The 27,569-nt window shown below is 38.3% G+C and overlaps 1 protein-coding gene and 1 long non-coding RNA gene across 3 annotated transcripts in view; one reads left to right on the top strand and one right to left on the bottom strand.

The window, feature by feature from the left end:
- The window catches only part of LOC139120121 (neuronal acetylcholine receptor subunit alpha-10-like), a 218,035-nt gene that overhangs the window by 153,528 nt on the left and 36,938 nt on the right, over positions 1-27,569 (bottom strand). The gene's annotated exons all lie outside the window — the stretch shown is intronic.
- Positions 1,576-13,578, top strand: LOC139120122 (uncharacterized). 2 transcript variants are annotated; one of them, XR_011549044.1, is made up of 5 exons: positions 1,576-2,007; positions 6,707-6,823; positions 7,823-8,061; positions 10,970-11,115; positions 11,682-13,578. It is a non-coding gene; the product is annotated as an uncharacterized lncRNA (long non-coding RNA). The 2 variants fall into 2 exon arrangements; XR_011549045.1 differs by lacking the exon at positions 1,576-2,007 and adding an exon at positions 2,016-2,148.

Genomic DNA, 27,569 nt, shown 5'->3' with positions numbered 1-27,569 from the left:
AATGCAACTCATCGATTTCTTTTGTTTTCGATAAAACTAATTGAATTGAAAACCCTACGTTACCTAGGCTAATTTGAGTTTCATCAGATAAGGTTTTAATCAATTAATTATGACCTAAACATTCTGTTTTAAACTTGATGATATATCACTACGTCAGAGAGTGAACTCAGGTATGGTCAGTTATCACGGAAAATAGCCAAGGGAAAGATATCCATCTATATGCAAAATCTGTTGGACAGTTTTGCTCTGTCCTGTCGTATAGATATCTCTTCTTCGAAATTGTAGTAAATTAATGTTTCACGTTGATTAAGTGTAGCGCTTAAGGTTTAAAGCTGACGGATTTATGTATAGCTGCCACCTTTCAGATTGGTCTCACAGTGCCTATATTTGTTGCGTACGCCAATCCAAAGTTCTTGTTCCATCCCAAAAGCATGCTGAAACACCCACATGACCTAGTAGTTAGCTTGTCAACACAGCGTCTATACATGTACAATGCACGTTTATTGTTGGCGTTTAATTTGAATTCTAGTCCGGACCAGAATTCGCATGTCAACAATAACGATGTAGCTGAGTTGACAATATCTGTATAGTGGTCATCTCAACATACAATGGGGAGAACGAGATACTATAGTTTAAATTAAAACAAAACTAGTGAAAAAATCATCAACAGTTACAGCTACTGGTTCTGTAACTCCTTTTCCAAGTTGGTGGACGTTACTTGATTTCCCCTGAAGTTTTCACAACGATATGTCAACCGTTGTGACACCTTCTACCTCGAAATCGCGGTGTGCTTGGTTAGCAATGTCGCTATAGCCATAAATAAGATTCATAGATCCGAGCGCCCTGATTGGACGGCGTACATTTCCGGCACGTTGCCAACAAAGATTAATATGAGTAACCGGTGTTTAGAATGTCCTTCATGTCTACGATTCGCGTTGCGCATTTCGAGACGAAACTCCGAGAAAGGCCATAGAATGGTAGAGAGAAATGTCGGCCATTGCTGTAATGTTGATTCTATAGTATTTGCTAATTCAACAATGATAAGAGATATACCAGCATTGCGTATTGTTTTAAACATTCCAATTACTCGAGTGAAAAATACCATGGACCGTTGTTACCAAGGCAATGCATTGAGATGCAATCAAGTCTAACATCAATCACGTATGTGTGCACATCTTATAATGTCAGAATTTCATCCAGAGCCTGTTCATAAATTTCGTAGTGTAATCTTTGCATTGATCTCGAAGCGCTCGTGTGGACCATGGCAACGGTATACAAGATGGCCGTCCTAAACGCACTCGACAAACGTAGATACACTTTTCCTTCGACAGAAATACACACACAGGAGCCATGCGAAAGTTAAAAACTACCAACGACCCCCTGGGGTCAAGCCAATAATGAATGTTAGGGGTCTTCGTCACAAATGAGCTCGATTACAAATAAGGCATATCAAAATTCTTCATATCAGCGTTGAATTATTAGAAACACAGCTGCCATCTAACTGAAGACAACAGTGTATGTCAAACTATGATGAACACGATTAGAACTATTCATTGATAATTGCATGGCGATGAACATCTAGTGCAAGAAGCGATATACAAAGTTGTATGCAAATGAGAACAAGTGTCGCGAAGTGTAGCGAAGCTAAATTAACACTACAATTGAAAGCTTAATGTGTTAGAAGTGTTGGTTTATATTGTATAAAGCATTCTGTAAAATTTGAACATTCAGTTTCGTTGACGTATTGTCGAAATAAAGCTGAGAATGGCGTACTGATTGCTTGTCATGGAAGGATATACATGTGTAAAGCGGACCTATGTTTCGCTGACCGCACACGGTCGGCGCGGTGACCGGTACTGTGGATGCAGAATGAAACCCTTGGCCTCGGCGAAAGTTAACTCAACGCGGCGCCGTATGATACATCGTACTCAAGCCAAGTCTCACCGTTGTAGGGTAACAGCTCTGATGATAACTTATTTGCTCGAGTTGTGAAGTCCATCCTCCCACGTAAGTACTTCTGTACTGCCAATTAAAATATGTTAGTAGCTGTGCGTGCGTGCCACGAGTCGACTGTGTGTTCAACACACCACCGTCCCTCGTGGGTGGAGGGACGGTGAACACACTGACTCACAGCCCTGCCACGCAGAGGTACGCTCGATCATATTATACTCGAATTGACTGAATTTGATATATTCATTGCACTGATTTCGGTGTATAGTCGATCATATGTGGTGTGACAGTTGTGTCAACATATGGTCATACGCTAGAACCGCCGAGGATCGAAAGAGTGAACGTTGCACGAAACCGCAGGTTATTCACGGCATGGGTATATTAGCTGTGCGTGGCAGGACTGTGTTTTACCGGGGTTATACGGCCTCCCGCCGTATAACGCCGGTAAAACATTGCCCTGCTGCCACGCAGAGCTGGGGTTTTTACCCCTTTCGTCAGCTGAGGTAACCTGATGATTCACTGTATAAGTATCGCCATGCGTACAGGTCTCAGGTGTGGCGGAGGCGCCGGGAATACAGACCTGTACGCAGGGCTACGTAGTGTACTTGCTTAGTCACACGCGTTCTTTTTCGTGTTCGTGTCTTAGATTTTTTTCATATGTGGAACACGTACACGTACATACGTACGGGAGCTGAATTGCATTACATACGCTGGCGATTCAGTGTACTGTACAGAGATGTTTGATTAAAAAAGATATGGCATCAGCGGCCAGGAGGTATCATACGGATAGAGGTCACACTGTGAGATCATGGAGGTAGAAGGAGAGATTACCTCCATGGTGAGATCAAGTCTCACGGGATCGGAAGCAGCTGTGCCGAGCCCGTATGCTTTATGTTCGGACAGTGCATGCACTGACGAAATTTTTGTCAAGTAAAATGGTTTACATGCTGTACAGTATCATGGATCGTAAGCATGAGTGTGTGTTCACAGTTTCCTTACCTACACTCATGGAGCTAGGAACAAATACCATTTCTGGCTCCATGCTAAACTGGTGTATAAAAACTCCGGTGTGTGCATAGTTAATATTTAACTTTGCAAATTATTGCATATTTAACTTTCATGGAGTCACAGATTTGATAATCATTTTCATTCTGAAGGTCTGAAAGTCCGCTCTACAATTATTGTTTACATGTAGCGTTCAGGGAAATCAATCGAACGGGACCTTGTAAACTTCCGGTTCAGGGGAAAGGCTGGCAGGTAAATGAACAGAGGCCACATATAATCCATGTAGTGCATTTGGTGAAATTCCAAAATTTAATTTCTTGTACATAAATGCCCTTATCACAGATATTTTAACAATATAATTAATGATTAATGTAATTAATATTATAGAAATAATGGGTGATGCTCTGACCATTATTACCCTTACCAAAAAGATAGCGCTATTTATAGTAGATATAGCGCTATTTTTGTAGGTTCTTAGGAGTTTTTGGTAGATCTCAAGAGGTGTTAAATAGGTGTCATTTTACTTGTAGGTCTTCAGGAATAAGTCTTGTTATGCATCTACTTAGTACCTAATAACACCTATCTTACACCTACTTCTGTATTAGATCAACTGTAGGTGACAAATAGATTTGTGTAGGTAAAGCACACCTACATTGACCTATCATGACCTATCATGCACCTAAAGGAAAATTGAGGCGCCCTCACAGGCAAACAAACGTAAAAGCCGTAGTTGAACTTTAAACCCTATTTGAATAAAGAATTCTGCCTACAGGGGTACACCCAATTGATCATTGTTTAGGGGATTTCCCGGCCTTTCTTATGACAAAAGTTTGTCGGCTGCAGGCTGGTGAATATTTATGTGACCTTTGCGCTTGTTTTGGTTCCGTATTGCACCGAGTTTTCGACCCAAATGTTAAAATTGGCCGATCTGAGCGATAGCACGGAAGTTGGACATCGCATTGCTGACATTTTTTGTGGTATAGCAGTGAGTCATTTTATGGTTTTACCAAGTCCCGACATCGAGGATGACATATACTCTCAGTCTCTGGTTCGACTATCTGATGCCATGAATCGACTGACAAAGTTGACGAAGACAGTGCAGCAATGATCAACCCGGAAACAACGATAACATCGATTCAAGACCAACATCGTATGCTTCAACAACTTCAAGTTGCGGTAATTCTGACGACGATTCGGGTGAGTGGAGTCATGAATTTGAAACGAGAGATGGTTTGACGATAAGAACATTGATGTTTGGTCATGGCGGGAAGTTCGTATTCGGAAAATGACGGTACCTGTTGTAATATTGAACTACATCGTTACCCGAAGCCATGGAGGTACAATGAGTTGGATGTGGGAATAGAACGATACGCGAACTAACTGAACAGCATGGAGGCGAAGCAAAATGATTCTAAGTCAAATGGCCTGAGAACATTGAGAACCCGGAACATTTTTGATTGAACATTTTCAAGTTTGTTTGGACTAGTAACACCAAGATATCAAGATGGGTCTGGTTGATATGATGTATGTTTTTCAAATATTTTAGCTTGAATTTCTGGCCAACTTGATCCAGTGCCTGCCTTCAGTGCTACTATGCCGAGAGACATGTTAATTAACTTTGTTGACAGTGACAGAGTAATACAGAGGTGATCCTGCAATTGACAAGCTTTGGAAAATTCGTTGAATTCGTGGAACATGATCACCGGTATAATCTTAGAAAATTCTGAGCGATGTTTGTCTGTGGATGTAACCATGGTCAAGTTCAAGGGACAATATTATTCCACAGAAACAAGCCAAGCATGTAAGTTAACTGGAGTCTAAGCACAAGCACATAAAAAAATAAATTTCTTGTAAAATTTCAAACCAAAGATTGCTAAAATTCTCAATTCATAAATTGTAATGTTACTTGATCAAATGTGCATTTCCGTGCTTTTAGAATGCAGTTACTGTGGTCACATACATAGGTCTATCGTAGGTCACTATAGGTGCTAGTTGTATCTTAGTAGGTGTGTTGCAGATTTATGTAGGCATGTTTGTAGGTCTGTCGTAGGTCTGTATAGGTACAAGGTAGGTGTCTCAGTAGGTGACTAGTAGATTTCTGTAGGTATCATGTAGGTTGAAACCCTTGTTTTCCAGGTGAGGCAAGTGGTAGGTGTTGCAGTAGATTTTCGTAGATATTTAAATGACTTAATTTGCATCTCATAAATATTTCGCTGAAATTACTACTTATCGCCTATGATAGACCTACTTGTTAGCTTGTAGTTTTGTAATAGGTGTATGTAGATTTCAAGTAGATATCCATGTTTGAGTTGGAAATAAAGCTCTGTACACAAAACTTTCACCTCTTTGTCACCTATTTGCAACTCTGTAAAATAGCGCTATCACCTACTAAAAATAGCGCTATGTTTTGGTAAGGTATTCATTTATGGCCAAGGGCGAGAGGAAAGTCAAGAATTTACAAGGCTTGGCGAGCAAGCTATTTTGGCTTTCAGTCTTGCCAAAGCCTATAGATAACGTTAACCCTTTTCCTGCCAGACAGTAATAACTGTATCACTTCCCCATCAGCCAAGTCAGTAAAAAGCAGTATTGAGCCAAAACATGTTGTATTTTCACCCACTTGGCTTGGTATGTTATAGCATCTTTTGTCCAAAAAAATCACTTTACAGTATTATGTTTTCAACAGCCTTCAAATATACAGTATTATGTTAAAATACATCATATGGAATACGTTGTGTTTCATTAATTTAAACATCTTGACCTGATGGTGAAATATGGACTTGGCAGGAAAAGGGTTAATGGTCGGGCAGAGCCTGTTATTTCCATGATATTACCAACAAACCCTAGAAAATCATCAAGATTTACAAAAATTTCCCATGTGAAAGACAACGGAGCCCCAGAACTGTGCAATATTGCCTGAATACATGGGTTTATGTGCCAGAGAACAGGTGACAATTTGCCAGACACCAGGATGGCAAATCGTTTCCTGCTGCGAGGGCACATAAACCCATGTATTCAGGCAACAATATTTTTATTACATGCCTCTGGTTATAAATGCTGTATGACATTTAGTTATATGCTGGACATTTTCAAACAGTTTTACCATTATTGACCAGCATCAAACGGATTTTAACGAAGGTCAAAATAGAAGTGTGCACATGTATATTTTACATCTATCATTCAGGGTCTACTTAGATGTCGAAAACATTGTAGGGCTTCACTGGCCTTGGTAACCATGGAAACCAGTCAGTACATCGTTCACCGACCCCCTAACTCCCCGGATGTTCCTTTTCAAATCAATTCATTGATTTGCACTCACATCAAGGCATGTAATAAGCAATGCACAGTCATGGCCACCCTAAAAATTTGTCAAATCTGGAGATTTTTAAAAAATGTATAACTTGGGCCACAAGTGCTTCATTTTGTTTTTGTGATTGATTATGATCTTTGTACAATTGACAATTACATTTTTGATGAAAAGTCACAATGTTAGCAGCATTATTTATATTCATGGACATCAAAACAAACCAACATACTGTGTATTTGTGGTCAGTCACATGGTTCTGCTCCACCAATTAATGAGATGTCTATAGCATGGTAATACATAATGAATGAGTGTATGATTTTACTGATCTTTTGACCCATATATCATAGCTTCTATGATTAGAAAGTTGAGTATCCATTGTACAGACGGTGAGAAATAGGACTATCTGCAAGATTCTAATTCATTGTATTCGTTGACATTTGCCTACAGCTGTTAGTATACCTCGCGTAACCTGGTCGTAAAGCCTCAGAGGTACATGTATGTGAAACTTAGAAGGAACAAGAATCAAAAGATTGATAACTGCTCTTTGACAAAATCCTTCATCAGGTAAGATTTGATTTTCAATTTCCTGCACATGTCTCGTTCGTTATCAGTTAAGCTTTTCACATGCTCGGTTTTATTTGGCGGAATTGTAATACTTTCTTCAACATCAACTCCCTCAATGCTCTCTACGTAACTTTAATACATGTAAGTATTTCAGAATATGCGTCTGTAGTGTGATCTCCTTGGCAAAAAATTCAACAGGACAAAATAGAGCAAGTGCAAATGAAATTCATGAAGTTTTCTGTTTCAAACATAGCATCCTTACAGCTGAAATAATAATGAAAATTCTGCAAGCGTTTTAACCTTTAGCCTCTTTATCATTGGAGATTATTTATATTTAATACAAATATGTGAATAATATGTATGATTGTCCCAATCATGTTTCATATTAATTTTGATGTTTCTCAGTAAACTACATGTACAAGAACTCGCAGTATAAACTCGATGTTTTTAGGTACTTGGCTCTTCAAAGATGTATGGCTACTTTAAATGAATCGTGCATTTCCAACCCTGCCATTGACAACACTTTATCTTGTCAAAGTTTCAGATGCTTGGTCAGAATGCCATGCTTAAATTTGTACATTTTTAATGGTTTCATATAGTTTGTTGTTTGTTGTTTATTGTTTATTGTACTTCATGCATTCATATTATTATGTTTATTTTATGGAGCCTGTTAATGTGACTTGTTCCTGTTTGGTCTTTCTTTGAAATAAATATATAAAGATATTGCTACTGCTTGAATACACGTCTTGACCTACATTATGTACCTGTTTCCTTTAAAAAGGTCCACAATCACCAGTGATTACAATGGGTTTAGGGCAAAGTTATACCAGTATGGAAGGTTTAATTAAAATTACAGAAGTCATAAACAATCAAGTTGTCTTATCTTGCATATAAAAAGCCATGTTTTAGAATGAACTGATGTAAACTAATGTCAGCAATTTGCAGGAGATAATATTTACATTGCATGATTCAAGTTAATGTTTCTTTTCACCCAATCAGATTCAAGATCCCTTGCTGAGGCAGTGCATACTGGCAATGACAACCAGGTGAAAAGCAACATAGTGACAATACCATCCTCCATTGCAAAGCATATACACAGTGTGTGGCTATGCAGAGAGCCAACACTGAACAGAGATGATGGTGTTGTCATCAATGCAGAGCAAAAACCTGTGGAATTGAGGGAATCTTTCATCAATATATTTATTTTCCTAAGACAATGGGTCCTTGCTGTGGCACAGGTTTGTACTTACACTGTTCAGTGTTTCCACTGGGTAAATTTTCCCTTAAACCATTCTGGCCTAATTGAGACCAAAATTGATTAGCCAGAACTATAGCCATCAAAATTACATGTAATTGCATTTATGATTTTTATCCAACTGACAGTTGTATATATATACTCAGGTGGGTCCTATCAGTTGCTACAGTGGCAAGATGACATTAAACTGGTCCAATAATCATTTCTATTCAAGGTAATACATTAACCAGGTCCATTGGACATTTGTGATTTAAAAATTTAAGTAGGACTCATCCTGACCGACTGATAATTAGTGGCAATGAAAATAAACAACTATTTTTTATGGAACAAACTGCTTTCTTAATAACATTCACAACAAATTTTATTTCCTGTGTGCCACACACTTATGTGACTTAATTTTGCACTTTTGTAAATGTATCAAGATGTATTACAAGTATTGCATCATTGACAGGGTAACTTCAAGATGTTTCTTTGAAAGATCCATAGCTTCTGCCTCAATCATCAAGTGCTTTCAGTTCTCCAATCACAGAGTCTGATTATTAAACCAACTGTTCACTTAAAGAAGGTGTACTCCAAGCAGTAAATGCTTAATAGTTTCAAAATCAAACTGGGTGTATACATGTATTTTAAAATATCCTGTCTGGCCACTTTATATGTCTTACAGAAAAAAAAAAGCTGACTCTTCTCTTATTAAAACACTAGTCATGGAAATTCAACAAACTATTCCTGGTACACTTTCTTTTTTGTAACTACTACTACCCTGCAACTCTGCGGACAACCTGTGCAATTATCTTTTTTGCTTAATTGTACTCGAACACGACTTAGCATGTCGCAGTGTGCTGCTTGTTGTTCAGCGTAGTAAACATTCAACAGGACAACATCCTGGGCATATCTTCATGCAAATATTATGACCAATGCCTATCCACAATACAGTGTTACTCAGTACGTGTACACATCATGGCAGGAGGTGACCCCTGCCTATCCACAAATACATGTACACAGTATGGAAGATAACCCGGGCCTATCCTCAATCCAAATGCATTCACATGGTATGGAAGATGGCACAGACATATATCCACAATACACATAATATATGCAATGGAGGATGGCCTAAGCCAATCCACAATACACATACATGCACACAGTATGTACATGTATGATGAATCAGCTGGCCTATATAGAATACAAAATGGGAGATGACTAAGGCCTATCATTAATACAAACAGTCTGTACCTGTATCGTATTCAGGATAGGCCCAGGTCATTTTCAAAATGTGTACCTGTATTGTATTCAGGATAGGCCGGTCATCTTCCATAGCAGGTACCTGTATGTGTATTCTGGATAGTCCAGAGTCACCTGCGATGCTGAGTAATTGTTTTGTGGATAGGCCTGGGTCATTGTATTTGCATAGGTTATAACATTTGCATGAAGTTTGGCTCAGGACGTCATCCAATTGACAGTTTACCACACTGTGCTCATTAATAGCTGCGCGCCTCTGAGTTTGCTGCAGTAGTGTCCTACGGTGACGTTTTTGAAACACTGGTTTCATTTTATTCACCACCCTTGCTGTCATTGGCTGCTGTTGTCTGCTTAGTTTTTGAAAATACACTGCAATCAGTATTTCCTGACTATGTTAAAGCATTGTTTACAAACCACTTGTCATCAAAAATAACAAGGTCATTGCATGCAGCCATCTGAAAGCATGGCATATAACTTCATAAGTTACTGATTATAATAGTTTTCTGAGACTGCACACTAAAGCAAGGAAAGAATGACCACCCAGGGATGTTGAAAAGTCTCTCTGCCTTTTAAAGGTGGAGCCTCGCCCTTTAAAAGGACGCAAAGCTATAGCAGCGTTCATTGTGTTAGTGGACACCAAACAGGCAACACAAGGTTACACGCTCCAGAAAATGCCACTTTTTAGTTTTCCCCGGCCACAAGAAGGCAGACAGACTGCCAAGCAGTCAGCGTGAAGTTGCTGCCGATCGAACTCTGTGGTTATATATTAAAAGTCTAACGCGACTAGAAGACAATTTTTTAGGAAATTCGAGCGTTTGTTGTGACTGTTGGCGATTTAAACTGACCGTCAATCAAACGCTTGTATAAACTCTGTTTGCAGGATTAGCAAAAGGTGATAAAAGGTTGAGATCAGTTTGTGTAATTAATGTTATAGAAATCAAACATCGTACTGGCCAAGTGTTTGACTGGGAGGAGAACTCCACTAATGCGAGAACCTGGGATTGAAAAGTGCGGCTTTAACTGCACTCTCGATCAGCCCCCTGAAAAATAGCACAGACCAGTTTGGCGAAGGATAGTTGAAAAATATTTCCCAATCTGCAGACATTTCATTTGCCATTTCACGCTCTTGCGAATGGCAGCGGAAACACTGCTGTTGTCATACACATTTGTAGTCCTTTTTTTAAAATACCCTCTTGAGTAGATCAAATGTATTACACCTCTACCATACTATTTAATCAGTAACTTTGTTGTGATAATCATTGCTTACACATTTTTGGTAAAGTTATTTTCTCTTATTTTGCTGAATTTGCTAAAAAATTTCTTGCCACTTGGCACTCTATGAATTGCCTAGTGAAATGCAGATGATATGATAAATGCACATGACTAGACATTCAATACATGTAGCTTCATTCGTAGGATCCATAAAACTGTTATGATGAAGTATATTCCAATGAGAGAATACATCTGGTATGCACACGTGATTTAGAATGTTTACATGTGTCTAATGCTTATCATCATTAGGGTTAAGGACATACAGAGTGTTTGCAATTCATTGTAGTACATCCCATCACCAAATGTATTTTAATCATTCCGGTTATCATTGTTATTTAAAGAGTTATAAGTAATCACGAGTCTATGTGTTTACAATTCAGGATCAGCAGTGCATGCTGCGCAATATCAAGGATGAGAAATACCATTGACCTTGACAAAGAGCATTAAAGACAAAGTGGAGGGCTTGGGATTGGACTTGGATCATGAACATTATTACGAAAGATGAATGGAAATGATCAAACAACAGGTAAATTTCCATTTTAGTCCTTGCACCACAGTATATATACACAAGTGGCTGTTGCAAAGATGTGCTGGAACTGGTATCTTGTAACTTGCACAAAGTGTTTTATGTTAGTTGTCTTTATAGCTATACACATGTCTAGCATGTTTACAATTACAAGAATACTATTTAGAATCACAGGTTCACAAAAATATTAGTGATACATTTCTGTATTTAATTGACATTGCCAGCTGCAACTATGTAGGTACATCAGTTTTACACTAATTCATCCTGAATTATACACAACATGCATGTGACAGCAATCCTCATTCTTAAACTGTGCAGGACATTGGTTGTTGCCAATCTACATTGTATTACATATGACATGAGCAAGAAGGAAAAAGTATGGTTTAGATGTCTAGGTTAGAGAAACATGCATATAGCGGAGAGAAAAATAAATTTATTTGTCCTTTACACAAGAATTCTTGGATATGTGAACACACAAATAAACAACTTTTTGTGAAGAGAAATTATTATCTTCCATGATTTGTCCATGATTATCTTCCATGAGTTTATTATTATTACTATGTTAGGGAACAGGTGTGTATATCCATGCAGAAGAGGAAGCAGGATAAATCCAAAACCGACTATAAGGCAGCATTTTACCATTCAAAGAAAGGAACCAACCACCAGGGACAGTTGTCTCAAGATGAAGACAGTGGGATTGCACCTCCATTTGGTAGAGGATTTCCTATTAGTCAGTATGGTGGAGAGACGTGCACCCTTACACTGCTCAGCACACAGATTTGTGTATGTTAGGATCAGAGGCTCCTAAACCATAGCACCTACCACAGATAAAGAGTGGCCAACTTAACAGACAAAACCCTCAATACTAAGCATCATCAGATACAGCTAGTACAGAACTGTTGAAGGTATATAATTATATACCTGGATATATAATTATATAATTATATATCCAGCTCATAGAGAGGAAAAATTCAACTTTCAGAGCACTGAGAAAAGACAATTATTATTTCATGCCTCCCCTCAGTATCATGGTGATCTCTGTAGTATAGTAACGGACCTGTAGCTAGTTGTCACTTGTGATGATTGTTTATAAACATTCCATTATAACTTCTTTTTCTGCTCCAGAGGGTGTACATGTCAATCAGGACCCAGATTTACATATACTTGTCAATAACATTGCAATGTGCACATGTATGATACACTTTGTTTCCAATGAGCTTCCAGAAGAAGAACAAAAAACTGGAGTTGATATCAAAAGAAATTGTGAAAAATTCATCAAAAAATTACAGCAACTGGAGCCCAAATTTCATGGGGAGCTGTCATTATTTACGGAGTACAGGTCGGAGAGGAGATGTTGGAGGAATTTCGTCGGAAACTCTAAATTTTGAGTACCCCCAAACCATGATGAATTTGAGTAACCCCCCCCCCTCCCTTACATGGAAATTTTGACTGACCCCCACACTCAATTTTGAAAAGTTAAATTTCAATACATGTATTTCTACAATTTACATAAATACAGCAATAGGAAAGACCATTCAAATCCTTGTGTACCCTGCTAGATAATCATTGGTTATCTCATGACGGTTGAACAAGGTGAAACCAACAAAATGAAATTCAAAGTCACAACAAAACATAGATGTCAAAGGTACACTATAACCAGTATACAACCACATACAGTTTTGTTATATGGATGGGTATCATAACAGGGTCCTCACTGGGATATCTGATAGGGTAGACTTTGAAAGTACTGATTGAAGAACATGCGGAAGGCTGATGGGGAAAGTGTCCGCTTGGCTTGCTCCCCTCCCTTGCATGGAAAAATTTGAGAAATTGTAGTGTGCATTGGTGCAGTTTGGTGTAATCTAAGAGGTATTTTCAATGTGTAATTTTACTGAGTAAAAATTTGTAGAAATTGATGTGTGAAGTAGGCAATCTGAGAGGTGTTTCAATACATTTGCACCAAAAATGAGTATAACCCCCCCCCCCCCTTCTTTCTCTCAACATTTTGAATAACCCCCCTTATAGCTTTCAATATTTTGGGTGACCCCTTCACATTCATCTGACCCCCAGGCTGTAACTAATGATGGCTCCCTAGGAGATATATCTTCAAGCTTGTGCGATATGGATTTCAGGCAATGTCAACTTGTGGACAAAAGGATACAGAGAATGTTGCAGATTATTGCAAATGGGACTAACTTATGAATACAGCACACCAAGTCACATTCCATTATCAAGAAAAAAAGCTCAAAACTACATCTGAAGTTGGCTTTGGAGATAAAAACTATTGCTGCAATCATCGACCCTCATTACTCGCAACGCGCTATGCCAGAGCAAAGTGTACATATTCAGAACATCAGTTTGATCGTTCATGAGATTCAATGTTAAGTACCAAGTATTGTTGTTGGGGACCGCTTGGCAAATAAACTTAATATATTTCAATATTACTAAGATTACACAAAGAAACCACAGCAGTTGCCTGTCCCATTTTCTCGAAGGTGTATGTTGCAATAAGTGAAAATATTTCAACAAAATTCACCTTTAGCAGTCAGACAAGCTTATGAAAAATAGAGATTTATATATGTAATCATCACTTGTTTATTTGTATTCTAATGGATATAACTTTAAAAGAACAGACAGGGAATCAAACTGTTTTCTATTTTAGCTCTGCAGTTATTAGTGTGAATGAGCCTATCTTGTGTACCCTGGTAGGTGTGTGTTGTTGTTGGTCATCCGTCAACTTTTAGCATTTTTGGGGGTGAATTTGCTTTTAAGCTTCACTATCAGCAAAGCAGAGCTAATCTAATGAGTGGATATGTATTTTGTTTGTCAGCTTTTTAGCTCTGATGTCAGCAATGCGGAGCTTATCAAATGGGCTGATTTTACGTCATTGCCCATCTCTCCCTCCGTCCATCATCCGTCCGTCCGTCATCCATCACAATTGCGCTCTTCTCTGAAATCACATAAATTGTCTGGTTGCTTTGAAATTTGATACTCGTGCAGAATTTGCATATTTCTATATTTTAGGTATTTTTTTGCTGTTTTTGGTCACAAAATCTATTTCTCTGAAGTTGCTTATCTGATTGCTTTGAAATTTTATATGCATTTCACTTGGGGTGACCTCAGTTAGGTTAATTGTTCAAATTTTAGTGAAATATGCAAATTTGTATTTTGAGGCAATTCTTGTCATTTTTGGACACCGTGGTGCGAAGCACCAAAGGTGTCCTATGTCGCCACAATGTCTGTGTGTGTGTCCGTCTGTCCGTCCGTCCGTCCGTCCGTCCGTCCGTAGACAGATTTTGTTCCACTCATAACTTAAGAACCCTTAGGTCCAATGTCATGCAATTTGGTATTTGGTATTATCATGATGAGACTTAGATCTGATTAGATTTTGGTGGGTGTGGCTTATTAATTAATTGCTCATTTGCATATTTTATGACTTTTTTCGTTCACGCAGATATCTCAGAGACGCCTGGAGCGATTTCGTTCAAACTTGGTAAAAGGATAGTACTCTACCTCATACAGATGCATGTTGATTTGTTTCACAATGTGATCAAATTTGGCCGTGTTAGAGGACTTTTTAGTTTTCGCCTCCATAGACTCCCCTGTATAAGGCAATCCATAGACTCCCATGTATAAGGCAATCCATAGACTCCCATGTTTCCATAGACTCCCATGTTTAAGGCAGTCCATAGACTCCCATGTATAAGGCAGTCCATAGACTCCCATGTATAAGGAAGTCCACAGACTCCCATGTATAAGGCAATCCATAGACTCCCATGTTTAAGGCAATCCATAGACTCCCATGTATAAGGCAGTCCATAGACTCCCATGTATAAGGAAGTCCATAGACTCCCATGTATAAGGCAGTCCATAGACTCCCATGTATAAGGCAGTCCATAGACTCCCATGTATAAGGCCAAGAAAAATAAAAAATTAGTTTCTCATCGTATTCATATTGCAAAAAGGATGCAGTGACACAGTTTTAGTCCCCACAGATAAAGTCCAGGGGGCTCATAGATTGGGTCATGTCAGTCAGTCAGTCCATCCATGTGAGTCCATCCGTTCACGCAGATATCTCAGACGCTTTGACAAAATGTCATGTGACCTTTGACCAAATATACATATTTGTCCATAACTCGGTAACCACAAATGCTAACCTTTCATATATGGTATGATGGGACACCCTATGATGCCACATATTGTACCTCATTAATTATGTGCATATCTAATTTTGAGCAAGCCAATAGAGCTAGAGGTCTGATTTTTGGTATATATGGATAACTTAGCAAAACAATTTTTTTGACAAAATGTCATGTGACCTTGGTGACCTTTGACCTCAAATATACATATTTGTCCATAACTCAGTAATCACTAATGCTACACCCTTCATATTTGGTATGATGGGACACATGGACACCTTATGACGCCACATATTGTTCCTCATTAATTATGTGCATATCTAATTTTGAGCGAGCCAATAGAGCCAGAGGTCTGATTTTTGGTATGTACGGATAACTTAGCAATGCTATTTTTTTGACAAAATGTCACGTGACCTCAATTACCTTTGACCTCAAATATACATATTTGTCCATAACTCAGGAACCACAAGTGCTACACCCTTCATATTTGGTATGATGGGACACCTTATGACGCCACATATTGTACCTCATTAATTATGTGCATATCTAATTTTGAGCAAGCCAATAGAGGTAAATGTATGATTTTTAGTATATAGGGATAGACTATAGGATAGAAATTTTTTGACAAAATGTCATGTGACCTCGATAACCTTTTACGTAAAATACACGATTATGTCAATAAATAAGTAACCACAAGTGCTATGTCCTTTATATTTAGTAGGATGGGAGACCTTATGACAACACATGCTTTACCTCGTTAATTATGCCAATATATAATTGTGGGCAAGCCAATAGAGCTAGAGGTCTGAATTTTGGCATATATGGATTAATTAGCAATACAATGGGTTTTTTTTTTTCAAAATGTCACGTGACCTTGATGACCTTTGACCTTGAATATGCATATATATGCATAACTCAGTAACCACAAGTTCTTTACGCTTCAATTTTGATAGCATAGTAGACCTTAAGATGTCACATCTTGTACCTCATTTATTATGCACATATGTATTTCTTGGCTGGCCAATACAGCTAGAGGTCTGATTTTTTTTCCCGATTTAGAACCATAACTTAGACATGCCTCTTGTTTCAAAATGGGAACAATGACATCGACCTATGTGTCCATAGATCTGAAATACACTCCAGTGATACTTCTTAATGACCTCATTTCCCTGCCCCATCAAGACTAATACTCCTATTACAAGTGGGGACTATGTCAATGTCAATGACTTGTTACTTCTATACAGAATATTATCTCACATAGTGAGTGTCTGAATATTATTCTGAATTGTATTCCAAAGCACATTCTGAAAGGACTCTTCTGGAATATACAGAATATTATCTCACATAGTGAGTGTCTGAATGTTATTCTGAATTGTATTCCTAAGCACATTCTGAAAGTAACTCTTCTGAAAATTTCACATTCTTTGCCACTGCACCATCTCCCTAATACATACTGATGACCCACGGTGTCCACTCAAGTCTGACTTTGATTTTAGTCCCCATGGACACCGTCCGGGGGACTTATAGGTTTGGCCATGTCCGTGCATCCGTCTGTCCATGCATGCGTGCGTCCATTCATGCAGATATCTCAGAGATGCCTGGAGCGATTTCACTCACACTTGGTACAAGGATTACTTCATAAATCATACATATGCAAATTGATTTGTTTTGTGATATGATCCAATATGGCTGCCATGCGGCCATTTTGTTACGATTTTTTTATGTGCAGAGCCATAACTCAGGCACATCTCAACCGATTTTATTCAAAGTTGGTACAAGGACATTGACCTATATCATACATATGCACGTCAATTTGTTTCACGAAATGATCCAATATGCCGGCATGACAGCCATTTTGTTATAATTTTTTCATGTACGGAGCCAAAAATCGGGCACTTTCAACATCAATTTTATTCAAAGTTGGTACAAGGACATTGACCTATATCACACATATGCACATCAATTTGTGTACAATATGATCCAATATTGCCGCATGGCGACCATTTTGTTACAATTTTTTCATGTCCTTAGCCATGACTCAAACATGTATCATTTGGGGCCGTTTTTGCCATTTTTTGTGAAAAACTTTGTTTCTCAAAAACTGCTCATCTGATAGCTTTAATATTTGGCAGACATGTTCTTACGGATGATCTTATTGTGACATTGTGTATTTTTACAGCTGTCCTTAAATGAGCTATCAAAGATTTCCACCCTCTTCATCATAAGTGTCAGAAATAGGTAGTCTCTACATAACACAGCTGAGCTTTATCAGCTGCCATTTCGCTTGCTTACAAATAAAAACTTTTAATGATACCAATATGTCACAAACCATTAAAAGATAGTTTCCATGTTGTTTTGAAATGAATGTATTCATGACATTGATTATCAATTGGAAAACGCCCCCTAGTACTTTTCCCTTCAGTGACTTTGCTTTGCTTCACTCACTCGGTGACCCCCTATTTTAACCATCATGGATTAGGGTGTCCCACCTTTCCAAAATTCTTGGAAAAACACTCACTGAAACCGACAAGTACATTATTCATCAACACATTTGTCTCACACATAGTTATTCTCTGCACACCACAGCAGGACTCTGTCAGCCGCTAGGTCACTTTTTGGCATAACTCTTCTTCCCCTAAACATTTCAACCTATATAGGTCAAGTGGACCCCAGTACAGTTGGTTAAAAACAACATGTTTGAGTGTTGAAAACTTTGTGAACCTGTTTTATGCAGCTATAGGTATGATGCATCATTTTCCTCAGAATATTTCAGATTATGTACAATGATCAGTCTTAGGCTTTATGTGCTCATTGGTATGCCTGTAAAAATATGCAGCCAAGTATTAAAGCTGTGTATTGTGAAATTCTCTTGTTACACAGTAAAGACTTTTATCACAATACTGCATGCTGATTTACATGGGATCATAATCAGATCTCATCCCCAGTTGGTAGTATTGACATTGTATCAGCTGTACACTGATGTATACTTGAAGCTTCCTTACAGATGTAAGATGTAATTGATTCCTCCAGTAGTTCAAATGACATTGCAATTGTCACCTTTGTAATTAAGTAAAATATATGTTATTGTTTTCCAAGGCCTGCATATGTAAGAACACTTGGTTGATTGTGTATCACTCTTTTACAATGTAATACAGATATTTTAATGGTAAATAAAAGTTCCTAACATGCTTTTATACAACATTACATGTATTTCTGTCTCTGTCATATTGTGGGATGATCTATGTGTGTCTCTTGTGTTTTGTACAATGTATTGGAATATATTCAAATAGATGTAAGCCATCGTGAATATCACATTAATACTCCGTGCCAAATGGCAAGGTCATCAACTTGAATCCCACCAATTTCAATGTGTCAGAGATATTATTCATATATTATCATAGAAAGCATTTTTTTCAAGAAAATTGTAAGTATACATCTATGTGTATACTTGAAGCTTCATACATATAAAACGATTGGAACTAATTTGGGATAATTTGTTTAACTTATTTTTCAAATTTCTCAAAAGTATTAGATGCCATATAGCTGAATGTTGTAATTACTCATAAAACAAGTGTGTAACGTAAAAAGAAAAACAGATGAGCTTACATTTCGGGTTAAAACGACCTTACTTCACCATCCAATTATCCTAAATTAGTTCCAATCGTGTTATATGTTTAAGTGATGAAAATAGGAACACGGGCCGGGAATTTCACATGATGGGTTTTGCAACATGTAAAAGTGACGTTTGAACATTAACTGTTAGATTTGTATTCATGATTGGATGTACCATTTTATCCATAATTCATACCTATAAGGTCAAAGCCACGCCTTAAAAATGTTTAAAGGCATATTATAAGACAATTCAACGAACATTGAAAAGAGGAACACAGCGGACCCAAGACATTTAGATTATGGCAGAAGCGCATCTTGGGCGATTGCAACTGCCAAGCTTATCGTCTCGTGTAGTCAGTACTTTGAAGATTCCCAGTACTTCTCAGCATGTCAAGGCGAGTAAACGAGATACACAATAAAGGCATATAGGCCTAGAATCAAAATAGTCGCAGACCCGGCGTGAGGAGACATAAATTGAATGCAAATTAATCTAGTACCGTCCGGTATCGATATTAGAATCCCGCAATTGCCGAAATTTATCGAGTAAACATCGCGGATTTCGCAGACCCGGGCTGTCGAGATATTTTAAGAGTGTAGTACTGTCTTATCGATATTAGAGTCCCGAAATCACTAACATTTGGCTTGTTAATACCGGCTATTTTAGCCTTACTCATGAGCGTGTCTATATATGATCCACATTGTGCAGTGTCGTCGTGTATCGTTACTAGTGTCCGAAACACCTTAAAAACAATCTTGCTCGAACTGTGCAGAGCATGACTTGGCACCTTTGATAGTTTTTAACAATTTCAGCTAACATGTTCACACCTGTGGGCTAATGTCGCAGAGATGTGTCTGTCGGGCCCGACATTTTTACTAAGGGGTTGACCATTTGATATCCTGGGGGTCTGGAAGATTTTCGAGAAAAAAAATCCCAGCAGATACAAGGGGAAAAAAATTCTGCCTTAGATGAGTTCTGTAAAAAAAACTGGCAAGCTAATGTGGAAGAAAAAAAATCTATCACAGTATCAGCAAGAACCTTTTGGATGTAACTTTTTCATTTCCGTGCACCCTTCTTGTCTTTCCAAAAGCCTCTTAAAATTAATTTTCAGTTACATTTTGCTTTTTGAATTGTTCACTGATTTTAGATAAGTGAAGACACTCTGTCGATACATGCATATCATCTCTTGTATGTTGACCAATAAATAATACGCTGGTATGATTGCATGCGACATGGACAGATCACACTGACAAGACAAATGACAGAATTTCAGAAGATGTTAAAACAAAACTGTCATCGTCAAGTATTATAATCCATGGCACATTTCCTCCAACCAATAAACCAATTTGCATGTTCAAAAAAGAAAATCAAAATGTAACTATATTTCAATTTTCTAATGGTTTTATCATCTTGATTATAAACTCTTAGGCCTATTTCTAAATTTAAAATCTTTGGGCTGAGATTGAATATAGGAAACGGGTAGTATACTACATATGTATAGGTGTCAGGGCTCGAAATTAGCGGTAGTCTCGCGTCCACAGACTACCAACTTTTCCCTGGGGCTACCAAAATCCATGAAATGCACGGCTCAAAATTAACGTTTTCCCTGGTAGTCCACTTGGGTTACCATTTTCTGAAGTTGGTAACCAAGTGACAATGGCTGGTAGCCCATGCATATTTTAGTTCAGGGATATTGTTTTTCATTAACCAGACAAGAAAAAGCAATTTTGCAAGATTCTGCCCATGAAGTGAATTTCTAGTAATTTATCATTGGCTGCATAATACTTCCGTTTTCTGTTTAGCATTTTTGGACATGCAAACAGGGATATCAAGGATAGCTGTACTGATCACTATGTAACAACCCCCCCCCCCCCCAAAAAAAAGCCATGACGCGCAGGTTCTGAAATGACGCACGCGGTGACCAGCTGACAGAAACGATCTTTATTATTTTGGCCTAATGGACAACAGTGATACTCAAAGCTTGGTAATCTATTGACAACTTGTTTCATTCTCAGAGTTGTATGAAAATTTTGATAGTCATCATGACAACGACCACGACTTTCTCAGCACGTCGAGACTAGATATACTGTAGCAGTGCTAAAATAGACCATGGGCTTTCTGTTGGGAGGAGACATATTGTCTGTGATTGATACATTATGATCCAATTGCAATGAAAATGCGTTTTCATTGACCATCACTTCCAGTGCCTGTCACTCAAGTACGTCAGTTCAGATATTGGCCATTGCACGCCAAATACTGACTGAATTTTATGTCCCGGCTTTTGGTAGTCCGTATGGGCTACCATTTCATGGATTTTGGTTGCCCCAGGGAAAAGTTGGTAGTCTGTGGACGCGGGACTACCGCTAATTTCGAGCCCTGAAATGGTAGCCCATGGTGGACTACCAGGCGAAAACGTTTATTTCGAGCCGTGGGTGTGTATACAGAGGATGGAACTTTGCGCCCATTCAAATTCTCTCTGACAAACTCAATTTCCCACAATGCACATTTCCGTTTTTTCAATTTCCAATATACCAAATGTCCAATTTTCCCATTTCATTTGGGGCGTGGCCCAGTATCTTTTCATTACTATGGCAGAAATAACTCTTTCGAATTTGCACTGTGACCAAATATACTGGGGGAGGGCTTGGATATGATAATTCGCACAAGATACTTTCGGGGATACTTTTTAAAATTAGCGGGAATGAGGGACTGGTCAGTTTCTTTGGCCTAGGTGACCGGTGGATTCATGGGGTCTCCCTGTTTTTTAACTTTGGTGAAGGGTCACCTACATGTATTTTAAAATGCCCAATATTATTGGGGGTCAGTGTTTTTAAATATGACGCGGGCTCATACTTGCCTAAAATGCATCAAATGCATCGTGCTAGCCATGAATTTCATCATTCAATTTCATACCCTGTTTTGACTTTGGTGATAGGGGGTCACCATGTTTTGAAATGCCCAATTGGGGGGGGGGGGGGGGAGGGTGTCAGTGTGTTTTTGAATTTCGACAAGGCTCATAATTACATAAAATGCATTGTGTCAGCCACAAATTTCATTATTCAGTTGCATCGTTCGGCGCGCCCTTCGGTCGCGTAACTTTAATGATAATAAGACATATTTTTCAGATCCCCGTCCTAGTGCAAAACGTAATATATCAGACATACATACATCTGAGATATCTGTATGTTTAAATTTTTCGGCACGGCCTTCGGGCGCATTTCTTTAAAATATAAAATAATACTTTTCAGCATCCCTTCAGCTGCGTGACTTTCATATATCAGATATTATGTATATCAGAGATATCTGGATGTTTAATATTTTTCGGCGCCCCTTTCGGTCGCAGTAAATTAACATATCAGAGATATATGTCAGAAATATCTTGATGTCTGTGAAGTGAAAGTCTGTTTTGCGCAGTGTACTGATCATTATGAAATCTGCTGGTCATATGAAAAGCATGACAAGTTCCTGATACTTTTCTGTTTTTCTCTCTGTGAGAATTCAGTATTAGAAGGCAACATGCACTAATATTTCACAATCACATTTTTCTTACAACAGTTCTGGACATCTGGTTATGCATAAAGAGTGGAGTACATTCACAGCTCATTCAATATACTGTATTCAAACTTAAGAATGGACACTTTTAAGTTCGTATCTTACAACTGACATGACTACAATTCCATTAAAATACAGTATGACTGAGTGTTTAAAATATACCAAAAATATTATATATATATATATATATATATTATATATATATATATATATATATATATATATATATATATATATATATATATATATACATACATACATATATATATAATTTTTTTGGTATATTTTAAACATTCATAATATATATATATATATATATATATATATATATATATATATATATATATATATATATATATATACACACACAACTGAGTTGATCAGGATAATCTAAAAAATTACAGGCACTACAAATTTGTTTCGTATAGGCTTCAGAGCCGCCTACACTCATCGGGTGGTTGTGATCGACTGAAACGTTTGGGCTGCTGATTGCATATGTTGTTAGGCGGGGAACAATTTCTTTTGTTTTTGTTGGCACTGTTTGTTGCAAAAGGGTGCATAATTAGTGACTGCACAGGAGAAATTTTCTCCTGTGTCTGCAGGTCGATACTAATTCGTTTCTATTGTTGAGGGAGCACATTTCTGGATATCTGAGGAGTATGAATTTCTCGTGGAGGCACAGATTGCATTTTTTGTCGCCTAACAACATATGCAATCAGCAGCCCAAACGTTTAAGTCGATCACAACCACCCGATGAGTGTAGGCGGCTCTGAAGCCTATACGAAACAAATTTGTAGTGGAAATGTAATTTTTTAGATTACCCTGATCAACTGAGTTATGTATTTAGCTCTACTCTAGTATTGAGCACTCCAGCTGATCTTGAACTAAAGAAGTATATATATATATATATATATATATATATATATATATATATATATATATAATATATATATATATATATATATATATATATATATATATATATATATATATATATATATATATACACATGGATTATTCAATTTTATTCCAATTTTTGTTTTACCTTTGTCGCGCGCAGGGGGGGTCACCCTGTTTTCGAAAGTTTGAATGGGGGTCATCCTGTTTTCGAAAGTTGGAATAGGGGGACCGGTCCCTTTTTCTGTACAAGTCCGTTGATGTAAGACAAACAGATTGATTTTGCAACATCGCTGCATTACAACATTTCTGTGAAGGAAGAATGCCCCCCCCCAAAAAAAAATGCCAGAATTCACAAGGGAAAAAAAATCCAGTGGAACATGTAGAAAAAACAATAATGCCCCAATCTTTCAGACCCCCAAGGATAACAAATGGTCCACCCCTAAATGCTTCGAGTAACAGGGGAGGGTCACTGATTTTCATGCACGGATAAGGGGATGTTCACTAATTTTGTGTGCAAGAAATTTTGAAGGGCCACTATTTTTGATGTAGCGGTGTTTCGAAAAACACCGGCCCACATCCACGCCCCGTAGTTTCTGTCCCTTATTTGTCGCTGACGGCCAGTATAATTAAATTGACCGGCACTTCTACTTATCAGATTTGGTCGTAGGTTTTAAAGACTATTTCACCTTTGGTGAACATTGCTAGCATTAACAGACATATGATTAACAAGCATGGCCATGGAAACCACACATCCTTCAAGCGACATCATGTCCGATATTTTCCCGATGTATAAAACGTGCTTTTCCGAGCATGAATAATACCTCCAGCCTATGGGTAAACGACCATTGCCGAATAATGCCAGAGCAACCGAGTTGTATTTTGAGTATGGCTGCTTGATCGATCTCGACTGTTGATAGGAATGCCGTTGTTGAAAACGTTGTTGTCGCGCAGCATTGTGATCGAGTCTGAAGCAAAGAATTAGGCCAAAAAAAAAGAAATGTTTCTGGTCAGGTCTTTCTTTAAAAAATGGTGCGGCGACGCGCATTTTATTTTATTTTATTTTTTTTCCCTCAAGGGAGGGAGGAGGGCCAGTTTTATAGTTTTATCAATATAGTCACATATATACTGTTCATGCAGTCACTGATCATGCGCCCCAAAGAATTTTCTCTTTATGTTCAGCCATTTTGGTTTGGTGTCAGCCACGGCCGCCGGCCACAAACAGGAAAAAAAGGGTGACGCGCTGTTGTTCAAGTGACCGCGCGCTGACCAGAAACATTTCTCTCTTTTTTTTGGCCTTACGTTATCTTATTATTTGAAACACGACGGCGCCGATGTTGCAAATTTTCAACACGATCTAACACGTGCCGTACTACACCGTTTGACGTTTAGACGTATCGGATGATGCATTGGGTTTTAAGTGTACTTGTGTCTTCAATGTGGCATTTTGTCAGTTGCAAACTGTCAGATATTCAACTTCCTTGCAGAAAATGTATCATCAAGGTCAAAAATCAAGAGTACATGAAGTAGTCCGGCCCAACATAATCCGAACATTTCTTCAAATTCTGGACATCCAGGCTTGCCCAGCAAACCCTGACACGTTTGTGCGGAAATTTTAGAACTGGCAGCCTACTATGACGAAGATTGTTTTTATTGAAGAATATGAATGAATTTCAAACTGACGTATTTTTACTCTGCAAGAACTTATCTTTTGTCTGTACACGGAACTTCGAGGTTTTTTGAACACGTGCTGCACAATCAGGCTATTTGTTCGTTTAGAAATCTAGTAATGAACTGCCTCAGAATCAGTCACAACATTTTTCATTTGGGGTCAAAAGACTTACTTGTTTTCGGGTGTTGTCATGACAAAGAAAGATCCTGTCACTGTCGATCTCTTTACCAGAAACTATTATGTGAAACTTTTTATTAGTCCCCGCGGACGAAGTCCGGCGGGGACTTATAGATTGGATCCCGTCCGTCCGTGCGTCCGTCCGTGCGTCCGCGCGTCCGTCCGTCCGTCCGCAGCCGTTTCTCAGACACTGACGAACCAATTTTGTTCAAACTTGGCACAAAGGTATAGGACTATAACCTACAGATGTACATCGATTTATTTTGCGATACGATTCAATATGGCCGCAAGGTGGCCATATTTTTGCGATTTTTCATGTCTTTGAACCATAACTCAAACATCCTTGAACCGATTCTGTTCAAACTTGGCAAAAAGGCATAACACTATGGCCTACATATGCATGTAGAATATATTGCGATACGATCCAATATGGGCGTGAGGCGGCCATTTTGTTTGCGATTTTTCGTGTCTTTGAACCATTAACTCAATCATCCTTGAACCGATTCTGTTCAAACTTGGCACAAAGGCATAACACTATGGCCTACATATGCATATCGAATTATATTGCGATACGTAATATATGGGCGTGAGGCGGCCATTTTTTTGCGATTTTTTCATGTCTTTGAACCATGACTCAAACATCCTTGAACCGATTTTGTTCAAACATGGCAAAAAGGCAAAACACTATGGCATACATATGCATGTATCAATTAACCTTGTGATATGAGCCAATATGGCTGCAGAACTGCCATTTTGTTGGAATTTTGCATGTCTTTGAAGCTTAATTCAAAGGTCATTACCGCACCGTTTTGTCCAAACTTGGCACAAAGATCATGCACTATGGCATACATATACATGTCAATGTACTTCGTGACATGTTCCAATATGGTTGCCAGATTGTCATTTTCCCCCAATATCGCTGCCAGATGGTCATTTTTGGATTTCTTCATGTCTTTGAGGCTTAATCATATGCAAATATTTCTTATCCAATGTTGTTGAGACTTGGTACAAAGATAAAGTACTATGGCATACATATGCATGTCTACTAATTTTGTGCTATGATCCATATGGTCAATAGACAGCCATTTGGTTTCAATTTTGGTGTGATTTTTTATGTCTTTGAAACATAAAAATAGGTCACTGTCCTTCGATGGACTGATTTTGTTTAAACGTGATATGGCTGCATTCTTGTGCACATTAATTTGTTTCATTATATGATCCGAAATGGCTGATTACAACAACGTACCGATCCCATACCATTTCTAAAATCCACCAAACCATGTGTATAGTATGTGCCATCATGACACTAGAGGCAGTGAGGGCATCGTTATGTGTGATGTAATCAAAAGTTCCTTCAGTGGTCATTACCGGCAGAGATGGGTCAATTTTATTGAACGTTCCTCAGATTACTTTATTATGCAAGTCACAGGCCTGATGCACCCGTTGCATCAATGTCATTCCACAGCTACCTAGACCACAGCTACCTAGACACCAAAGATTATAACAAATGGACAAGCGGGGACTGTGTCATCAACGATGACTTGTTGATCTTAGCATGGACGCACTGTAGTCTGTAGTACGTCCATGATCTTAGATACGAGTAACCCATGTGTTTTCGTGCCCTGGCTCGTCATTGTCTCTGTCATCGGGATGATGCATTGCTTTTTTATGTGATAGCCCTGCGTACGGATGCTGTGTGTTCCCGGTGTTATACGGTCTGTAACCGAGGCCGTCCGCCGGGAACACACAGCATCGTATACGCAAAGCAATGTTTTTGATAGAGTGGCCTGTATGTCTCGTTGTTGTTGTATCATTTTACATCGCGTTGGTAACTGTTTGTTTCGTATCCCGGCGTATCGTTGTTCCGCAATTAGAGAATAAACATCGTCGGAGTATGGGGATTAGGAAAAGTCTTCGCCAAATAAACTGAGTTTATCGAAATTGACAAGGACTGCTTCATCAATATCCAATAGTACGCATTCAAATGAGAGGCGGAGACCAGTGACAAAACAGTGGGTTTCAAAACTATGGCTTTAAGGAAGGCTTCGGAACAGTTATCCAAAAATACTAGTGTAAACTTTTTTTGTAATGTTCGTTCTTTCATTTTGGTCCTTGTTTCTTTAGTTATTTACTTTCTTCTCATGAGTTATAGTTCTCAGCGCACCAAGATAGTTTACATTTTTGTCTGTAAGGTATTCTTTTTAGCTTAGTTTTTATTTTTCTGGCGCTTTCAAAGTTCGAACAGTTGGTTGTGTCCTGTCGGCATTGGTTGGTTTTTTAGTGACCGCGGTTGGTTGATTCCCTTTCAGTAATTCTGTTCAGTGATCTCGTCGTTTTGAAAGTTTTCTCACAGCGATTACATACGAACGCAAGTTTGAAATGACAATATAATAAAAAAAATTGAAAT

This window comes from Ptychodera flava, chromosome 20 (genome assembly GCF_041260155.1).
Source record: "Ptychodera flava strain L36383 chromosome 20, AS_Pfla_20210202, whole genome shotgun sequence".
Taxonomy (NCBI): Eukaryota; Metazoa; Hemichordata; class Enteropneusta; family Ptychoderidae; genus Ptychodera; species Ptychodera flava.
The sequence above is the reverse complement of the archived record's forward strand: the minus strand, read 5'-3'. Positions and strand labels throughout refer to the sequence as shown.